The sequence below is a fragment of the Pseudophryne corroboree genome, chromosome 1 (genome assembly GCF_028390025.1).
Source record: "Pseudophryne corroboree isolate aPseCor3 chromosome 1, aPseCor3.hap2, whole genome shotgun sequence".
Lineage (NCBI taxonomy): Eukaryota > Metazoa > Chordata > Amphibia > Anura > Myobatrachidae > Pseudophryne > Pseudophryne corroboree.
Window position 1 is genome coordinate 288,049,094 of NC_086444.1, and position 9,608 is coordinate 288,058,701.

Below are 9,608 nucleotides of genomic sequence, written 5' to 3' on the forward strand. Positions count from 1 at the left end.
ACACACATACATACATACTTACCTTAAGTTCCCACGCAGGTCGGTCCTCTTCTCCAGTAGAATCCAAGGGGTACCTGTTGAAGAAATTATACTCACGAGATCCAGGGGTCCAGGCTCCTCGGGAAATCCAGGGGTAATCCACGTACTTGCATAAAATAAGAAAACGGAAAGCCGAGCCACGAACTGAAAGGGGCCCCATGTTTTCACATGGGACTCCTTTCCACGAATGCCAGAAACCCACTCTGACTGATGTCTAAGTGGGTTTCTTCAGCCAATCAGGGAGTGCCACGTTGTAGCACTCTCCTGATCGGCTGTGGCATTATCTGTCCAGCTAGTGGAGCCCGGTGCTGGTTTTAAAAATACGGGGGACCCCTACTCTTTTTGTCCCCCGTATTTTTGGGACCAGGACCAGGCGCAGAGCCCGATGCTGGTTGCTTAAATATGGGGGAACCCCTGTCATTTTTTTCCACATATTTTTGCAACCAGGATCGGCTCAAAGAGCCCGAGGCTGGTTATGCTTAGGAGGGGGGACCCCACGCATTTTTATTTATTATTTTACAGTGTTTAATTAAAAAATAAAAAAAAATAAACCCCAGCACGGATCACACAGATCCGGCCGAGATTGATTGTAAAAAAAGTCGGCAGTGTTTTGCTAATCACTGCCGTAAAAATAGAAAAAAAACCACGAATGACATCGACATCGGAACAAAAGAAAAACCCGAATACGACAGCTTAGTAAATTAGTCGTAATCAATTCAAAAAGTTGCAGTTTTACACTTTCGATGTCATTCGTGATTGAACTTTGACCTGAATCTGGAAAATACGAATCTTAGTAAATTTACCCCTATGTTTGGGAAGACCAGTAAGGAGACTATTACAATAATCAATGCTGGAGATGATGAGTGCATGGATTAAAGTTTTTGCAGTGTCTTGTGTAAGATAAGGGCGTATTTTGGATATGTTTTTTAGGTGCATGTAACATGAATTAGAGACAGATTGAATGTGTGGAACAAAGGACAGTTCAGAGTCAAGGGTAACACCTAGGCAGCGAGCTTGTCGGGTAGGGTGGATAGTCGCATTGTCAACAGTTGTGGAGATAACAGGTTGGTAACTAGTCTTGGCTGGTGGGAAAATAATTCTGTTTTGGAAATGTTGAGTTTGAGGTGGCAAAATAACATCCAAGATGACATGGCAGATAGGCATCCAGTGACACAAGCCAAAACAGATGGTGATAAATCTGGGGAGGATAGGTCGATTTTAAGGAAAACTTGTAGGGACTTGCTTCAGTACCCCTTGGATCAGAGCCTTAACTAGACATTTTGGTGCCCTGTGCCAGAAAGAGAATTGCGCCCCCCCCCCCCACCCCTATTTAAAATAAAGACAGTGCGTGGTAAAAATATAGAGGGGTATCTTCATGGGGAAGGGGCGTGCCACAGTATAGTACCAATTTACATTACATGACACAGTAGTGTCCATTAGTCACATTACACCGCACAGTATTACCCCTTATACATGTTACACCACAGTAGAGCCCCTTATACACATGACATCACAGTAGAGCCCCTTATACACATTGCGCCAGGTAGAGCCCCTTATACACGTTGTACCACGTAGAGCCCCAACACCTCATTCCCCCTCATGATTCATCTCCCTCCTACAGTGAAAAGTGGGAAAGAGAGAGAGAGAGTGAGTGTGTGTGTGTGTGTGTGTGTGTGTGTGTGTGTGTGTGTGTGTGTGTGTGTGTGTGTGTGTGTGCGCGCGCGCGCGCTTAGGGGGAGATTTAGAGGTCATGGTGACGGCTGCCCCCCATCTGCCTAATTTTATTATTTTCATTGATTGTTTATAAGACCTCATTTGATGATTGCAAATTTAATATAATAATAAAAAATCTATGAACTATGACATTTCGTTTTATTTTTAATTATGTATGCATATTTACTAAGTAGGATAACTTACAGGGACAGTCCTACCCATTTACACTCTACTCAAGATGCTGTATGGTACATTACAGTGTAAATATTTTGCAGTTACTGGTAAATTTTAGTCTGACAGTACTACAACAAGCATCCATGTGCCACCCCCCAACAAGTGGGCCTCACGTGCATAATAGCAAATTCACCACTGTGTTTGTGTAACTTACAGCATCATAGACAGCAGTGCTTCAGCGCTTACTGACCTGCTTCAGGACCGGACAGTCCACTTCTCACTCTGCACTGCGGACCACACGGGGATGGCACTCAGACCAGGGCCATCTTAGCAGTGTAGGCCCCTGGGCAAAGCAATGCACTGGGACCCCTACACATCATCCAGGGGTGGGGGTGCTATCAGTGGCAGCTATGATGTCCCATGGGTGGTAGGGGGTGTTCTATCTTCCACTCAGCATGTAGGACCTGGAGCAGTAATTTCTGCTAATTACTCCTTTACTGCACAGATGGTGGGAGAAGGGGCAGGAGGGAGAACACTAACCTGTAGAAGGGGGCATTGGGCTAAATGAAGGGGTGCTGGCACATGACTTCCAGGGTGGTAGGGGGTGTTTAATACGCAGGGCAGGGGTGGATAGTGGAGTAGGCTTAATATTCATTATTATCCAATGGGAGGGCAGCTTGCTTAACTGCAGATATCTCCAGTTCCTGGAAATTGATTTCTTAGCGTTCATTAATAAAAACTATAGAGTCCCACCTTTCAGGAGGTACTAGGGAAATGTGGATCAGAGTTCAGGAACCAGAGCAATCCACCAACGAAAATATAAATCTGCATACCAGGTGTGTGGAGCTGGAGCAGGGATCAGCTGCTGGAAGGCTGATATCTCTGGGTCTGGGCATAGTAGAGACAATCTGCCAGTATTCACCTACAGGGGAGAGTCCCAGATTTTGGACTACAACTTCAGAAAAACTCTAAGTCAGACAGAACTCGAGATATCTGATTGGGATATTCCAATAGGAATACTGGTAGTCATATATTGATGTTCTTACAAACTACCTTAAAGAAAAATTATAATTAATCCCTTACAGGGCCCCTGGTGGGGGTAATTGATTATAGATCCTCTTAGGAGTACTGACAGTCATATATTGATCCTCTTAGGCGTACTGTTAGTCATATATTGATGAGGTGAGGGAGTATCTAGAGTTAATATAACACACATATTGGTTGTATTTTATTGACATTTCTATTGACATTATTTTAGACACATTTTCTGTGAACACTACATGACAAACTATGTGTAAAGTTTCATGTGTCCAAATGTATGCTATTAAAATAATTGTTTACTAATTGGCCTTTGGCCTCTTGTTTGGGTGACTATTTGGTGAGGGGTGTCTGGTACAGGTCCCCAGATTCAAACACTCTCCAGTACACAGCCTACACCTATGAAAATAACGCTGGAAGAATTGTTGTAAATACATTCTATTTTAGCGCACTTGGGAAATTGTGTTTTTCTTGTATGCTATTGAGGTCTTTCAACAGGGATCTCTCCCGTTGTGCTGCTCCTAGTTTGGTGCAAGATAAAGATACTATTGTGCTTATATATATATATATATATATATATATATATATATATATATATAAAACAAAACAATGCTGGAGGCACTCACGGGTCTTGCAAGATAGACTATATCTATCTTGTCTACAGGAAAAAAATATTTGTATACTCTGCGCTATATGTACACTGTACCAAAAAGAACTAAAGTGTGCAGTCTGTCATGTGGAATAATTGACTCAGTAGAATTATACGGATAATATATCAATAAATTCTTTATCTAATAATTGTTAAAAGTAACATTTTTCAAACAACACAAGCAGTATATGCTCTCATAACAATTAGTAAAATACAATTACAATTAATATAGCATACAATATGATAAGAATTCTTTCTTTATAGTACCATATAGATTACAATTACACTGGCGTCCCAGTGTTTAGTAAAAATGTCCCGCAAAGACTAATCACAGCCTTGTTATTAGTGAAAAAATGTTTAAATATATATTGACAGATAATTACCCATGTGTTGGTTCCTGAGAAATTAAATGAACAGGGTCCATATAGTTGTAAATACACATATACGGGTAAAGTTGAAAAAATAAAATCAATTGATTTGAAAGATGCCGTGTATTGGTTACGGCTATGATCCCGGTATTTGAAAACTTTTATAGACCTGTATATAGGACTCCAAAGCTCGCTTCCTCGTCACGGGTGTTAGACCTCTCTGCGGAGGCCAGCAGCATTCACTCTGTGCGGGTGAGCGGAGTACCGGACGTTTGCAGCACAGCACGGGGATCGGTATCAGTGCTCCTGCAGAAAGCCGCCGGCTGGAGCGCCCGGCGTTCGTCAGGCCGTAGTAGATCGTGGCTGTGAAGGGCCGTTAGCGGGATCAGTCAGCGGGTATTGCCGTGCAGCTGAATGTTTAAAAGTGGGCGTCTTTAAATTCTGCCATGTCAGACTGCACACACTGAAATCCAAATAATATATATTAAAAAAATAATAATAATAATAAATATATGATAAATATAAAAAAACAATTGTGTATATATTTTATAAACTAATAGCAGCCAGAAATTAGCAATATACAAAAAGAAGGTTTAAAGAACAAACAGAACAGGACACCTGTCCCTATCTGATATTCTTCCGGCGCTAATATCAAGAAAGTAATTAGAAGTGTATCAAAAGCAGCTGAGTAAGGCAACTTGCTTGGTTTGCCAATTAATTGGGAACAGGAAAAAAATATTTGTATACTCTGCGCTATATGTACACTACCAAAAAGAACTAAAGTGTGCAGTCTGTCATGTGGAATAATTGACTCAGTAGAATTATACGGATAATATATCAATAAATTCTTTATCTAATAATTGTTAAAAGTAACATTTTTCAAACAACACAAGCAGTATATGCTCTCATAACAATTAGTAAAATACAATTACAATTAATATAGCATACAATATGATAAGAATTCTTTCTTTATAGTACCATATAGATTACAATTACACTGGCGTCCCAGTGTTTAGTAAAAATGTCCCGCAAAGACTAATCACAGCCTTGTTATTAGTGAAAAAATGTTTAAATATATATTGACAGATAATTACCCATGTGTTGGTTCCTGAGAAATTAAATGAACAGGGTCCATATAGTTGTAAATACACATATACGGGTAAAGTTGAAAAAATAAAATCAATTGATTTGAAAGATGCCGTGTATTGGTTACGGCTATGATCCCGGTATTTGAAAACTTTTATAGACCTGTATATAGGACTCCAAAGCTCGCTTCCTCGTCACGGGTGTTAGACCTCTCTGCGGAGGCCAGCAGCATTCACTCTGTGCGGGTGAGCGGAGTACCGGACGTTTGCAGCACAGCACGGGGATCGGTATCAGTGCTCCTGCAGAAAGCCGCCGGCTGGAGCGCCCGGCGTTCGTCAGGCCGTAGTAGATCGTGGCTGTGAAGGGCCTTTAGCGGGATCAGTCAGCGGGTATTGCCGTGCAGCTGAATGTTTAAAAGTGGGCGTCTTTAAATTCTGCCATGTCAGACTGCACACACTGAAATCCAAATAATATATATTAAAAAAATAAAAAAAAATAATAAATATATGATAAATATAAAAAAACAATTGTGTATATATTTTATAAACTAATAGCAGCCAGAAATTAGCAATATACAAAAAGAAGGTTTAAAGAACAAACAGAACAGGACACCTGTCCCTATCTGATATTCTTCCGGCGCTAATATCAAGAAAGTAATTAGAAGTGTATCAAAAGCAGCTGAGTAAGGCAACTTGCTAGGTTTGCCAATTAATTGGGAACAGGAAAAAAATATTTGTATACTCTGCGCTATATGTACACTACCAAAAAGAACTAAAGTGTGCAGTCTGTCATGTGGAATAATTGACTCAGTAGAATTATACGGATAATATATCAATAAATTCTTTATCTAATAATTGTTATAAGTAACATTTTTCAAACAACACAAGCAGTATATGCTCTCATAACAATTAGTAAAATACAATTACAATTAATATAGCATACAATATGATAAGAATTCTTTCTTTATAGTACCATATAGATTACAATTACACTGGCGTCCCAGTGTTTAGTAAAAATGTCCCGCAAAGACTAATCACAGCCTTGTTATTAGTGAAAAAATGTTTAAATATATATTGACAGATAATTACCCATGTGTTGGTTCCTGAGAAATTAAATGAACAGGGTCCATATAGTTGTAAATACACATATACGGGTAAAGTTGAAAAAATAAAATCAATTGATTTGAAAGATGCCGTGTATTGGTTACGGCTATGATCCCGGTATTTGAAAACTTTTATAGACCTGTATATAGGACTCCAAAGCTCGCTTCCTCGTCACGGGTGTTAGACCTCTCTGCGGAGGCCAGCAGCATTCACTCTGTGCGGGTGAGCGGAGTACCGGACGTTTGCAGCACAGCACGGGGATCGGTATCAGTGCTCCTGCAGAAAGCCGCCGGCTGGAGCGCCCGGCGTTCGTCAGGCCGTAGTAGATCGTGGCTGTGAAGGGCCGTTAGCGGGATCAGTCAGCGGGTATTGCCGTGCAGCTGAATGTTTAAAAGTGGGCGTCTTTAAATTCTGCCATGTCAGACTGCACACACTGAAATCCAAATAATATATATAAAAAAAAAAAAAATAATAATAAATATATGATAAATATAAAAAAACAATTGTGTATATATTTTATAAACTAATAGCAGCCAGAAATTAGCAATATACAAAAAGAAGGTTTAAAGAACAAACAGAACAGGACACCTGTCCCTATCTGATATTCTTCCGGCGCTAATATCAAGAAAGTAATTAGAAGTGTATCAAAAGCAGCTGAGTAAGGCAACTTGCTAGGTTTGCCAATTAATTGGGAACAGGAAAAAAATATTTGTATACTCTGCGCTATATGTACACTGTACCAAAAAGAACTAAAGTGTGCAGTCTGTCATGTGGAATAATTGACTCAGTAGAATTATACGGATAATATATCAATAAATTCTTTATCTAATAATTGTTAAAAGTAACATTTTTCAAACAACACAAGCAGTATATGCTCTCATAACAATTAGTAAAATACAATTACAATTAATATAGCATACAATATGATAAGAATTCTTTCTTTATAGTACCATATAGATTACAATTACACTGGCGTCCCAGTGTTTAGTAAAAATGTCCCGCAAAGACTAATCACAGCCTTGTTATTAGTGAAAAAATGTTTAAATATATATTGACAGATAATTACCCATGTGTTGGTTCCTGAGAAATTAAATGAACAGGGTCCATATAGTTGTAAATACACATATACGGGTAAAGTTGAAAAAATAAAATCAATTGATTTGAAAGATGCCGTGTATTGGTTACGGCTATGATCCCGGTATTTGAAAACTTTTATAGACCTGTATATAGGACTCCAAAGCTCGCTTCCTCGTCACGGGTGTTAGACCTCTCTGCGGAGGCCAGCAGCATTCACTCTGTGCGGGTGAGCGGAGTACCGGACGTTTGCAGCACAGCACGGGGATCGGTATCAGTGCTCCTGCAGAAAGCCGCCGGCTGGAGCGCCCGGCGTTCGTCAGGCCGTAGTAGATCGTGGCTGTGAAGGGCCGTTAGCGGGATCAGTCAGCGGGTATTGCCGTGCAGCTGAATGTTTAAAAGTGGGCGTCTTTAAATTCTGCCATGTCAGACTGCACACACTGAAATCCAAATAATATATATTAAAAAAAAAAAAATAATAATAATAAATATATGATAAATATAAAAAAACAATTGTGTATATATTTTATAAACTAATAGCAGCCAGAAATTAGCAATATACAATATTGATATATTATCCGTATAATTCTACTGAGTCAATTATTCCACATGACAGACTGCACACTTTAGTTCTTTTTGGTACAGTGTACATATAGCGCAGAGTATACAAATATTTTTTTCCTGTTCCCAATTAATTGGCAAACCTAGCAAGTTGCCTTACTCAGCTGCTTTTGATACACTTCTAATTACTTTCTTGATATTAGCGCCGGAAGAATATCAGATAGGGACAGGTGTCCTGTTCTGTTTGTTCTTTAAACCTTCTTTTTATATCTATCTGGTCTATCTAGTCTAACTTGCAAGACCCGTGAGTGCCTCCAGCATCTTTTTGTTTTATGAGTATCCATCATTTATTGGGTGGCACCGGGGACATTTTTTCCATATATTAAGTAAGGAGTGCCGGTCTTCTTTTGGTCTCTCTATCTCTCTTTATATATATATCTCCTATATATTTGCCCAAGTCTGTGACTCTGTGCCCGTAACGCTGGGCGGAGTCACAGGCACAGATCTGGCCAGGAACAGTCCCCTCCCTCTCTCCGCCCAGTCCCCTCCCCATCTCCGCCCAGTCCCCTGTCTCCCTTCTCCCCGTACACTCTCTGGTGACACCGCAGCCGCTGACTGTGAGCGGAACTCACACTACCCGCCTCACAGACTAGCGGCTGCTGCAGAGTTCAGGGGGACATGCTGAGCACTGGCAGCTGCTCTCGCTCCCTCTCCCACCCGCGGCATCCACCCGTCACTTACCCGCGGTCGCGGGTGAAAAGGGCCGTGGCTTCGCGGAAGGGGGCGTGACTTCGCGTCCCGACCCCCGTTTTCGGCACAACTCGCCCCCCCTCCCACCCGCGGCAACCACCCGCATCTGCCCCCCCCCACCCGCGGCATCCACCCGTCACTTACCCGCGGTCGCGGGTGAAAACGGGGCGTGGCTTCGCAGAAGGGGGCGTGGCTTCACGTCCCGACCCCCGTTTTCGGCACAACTCGCCCCCCCTCCCACCCGGGGCAACCACCCGCATCTGCCCCCCACCCGCGGCATCCACCCGTCACTTACCCGTGGTCGCGGGTGAAAAGGGGGGCGTGGCTTCGCGGAAGGGGCGTGGCTTCGTGTCCCGACCCCCGTTTTCGGCACAACTCGCCCCCCCTCCCACCCGCGGCAACCACCCGCATCTGCCCCCCACCCGCGGCATCCACCCGTCACTTACCCGCGGTCGCGGGTGAAAAGGGGGCGTGGCTTCACGTCCCGGCCCCCGTTTTCGGCACATTGTGGGTCGGGGCATACGGCCTTCACCCGGACACTGCTGAATCTGCAGCGCTGGCTTCTGCCCTGTGACAGGAGCCGGCACTTTGGTGTCACCCCTCAGAGGGTAACACCCGGGTGCGGCCCGCACCCCCCGAACCCACGTTGTGGCGCCACTGCTCCCGCCCCCACCCGTAGCACAAACACCCGCCGCATCCACCCACCACCCGCGGCACTCCCGTCCCCTCCCCCACCCAGAGCACAAACACCCGCGCCACCCACCCGCGGAACTCCCGCCCCCTCCCCCTCCCCCACCCATAGCACCAACACCCGCGGCAACCAACCACATTCGCCCCCCACCCGCGGCACTCCCACCCGCGCCACCTACCCGCGACACCCACCGCATCCACCCACCACCCGTGGCACTCCACCCCCTCCCCCACCCGCAGCACCAACACCCGCACCACCCGTGGCACTCTGCCTCCTCCCCCACCCACAGCACCAACACCCGCTGGCCCCCCCTGCGGCACCCAACGCGTCCCCCACATCCGCTCCCACCCGCGGCACTCACG

The 9,608-nt window shown here is 43.8% G+C and overlaps 1 long non-coding RNA gene across 2 annotated transcripts; it reads right to left on the reverse strand.

The window, feature by feature from the left end:
• Window positions 1-3,748: 3,748 nt before the first annotated feature.
• LOC135058254 (uncharacterized) lies at window positions 3,749-8,630 on the reverse strand. 2 transcript variants are annotated; one of them, XR_010244767.1, is made up of 5 exons: window positions 8,438-8,524; window positions 7,391-7,684; window positions 6,310-6,603; window positions 5,230-5,523; window positions 3,749-4,444 (listed from the first exon to the last, which is right to left on the reverse strand). It is a non-coding gene; the product is annotated as an uncharacterized LOC135058254 (long non-coding RNA). The 2 variants fall into 2 exon arrangements; XR_010244727.1 differs by lacking the exon at window positions 8,438-8,524 and adding an exon at window positions 8,547-8,630 and having other exon boundaries at window positions 3,750-4,444.
• Between the last annotated feature and the right edge of the window lie 978 nt (window positions 8,631-9,608).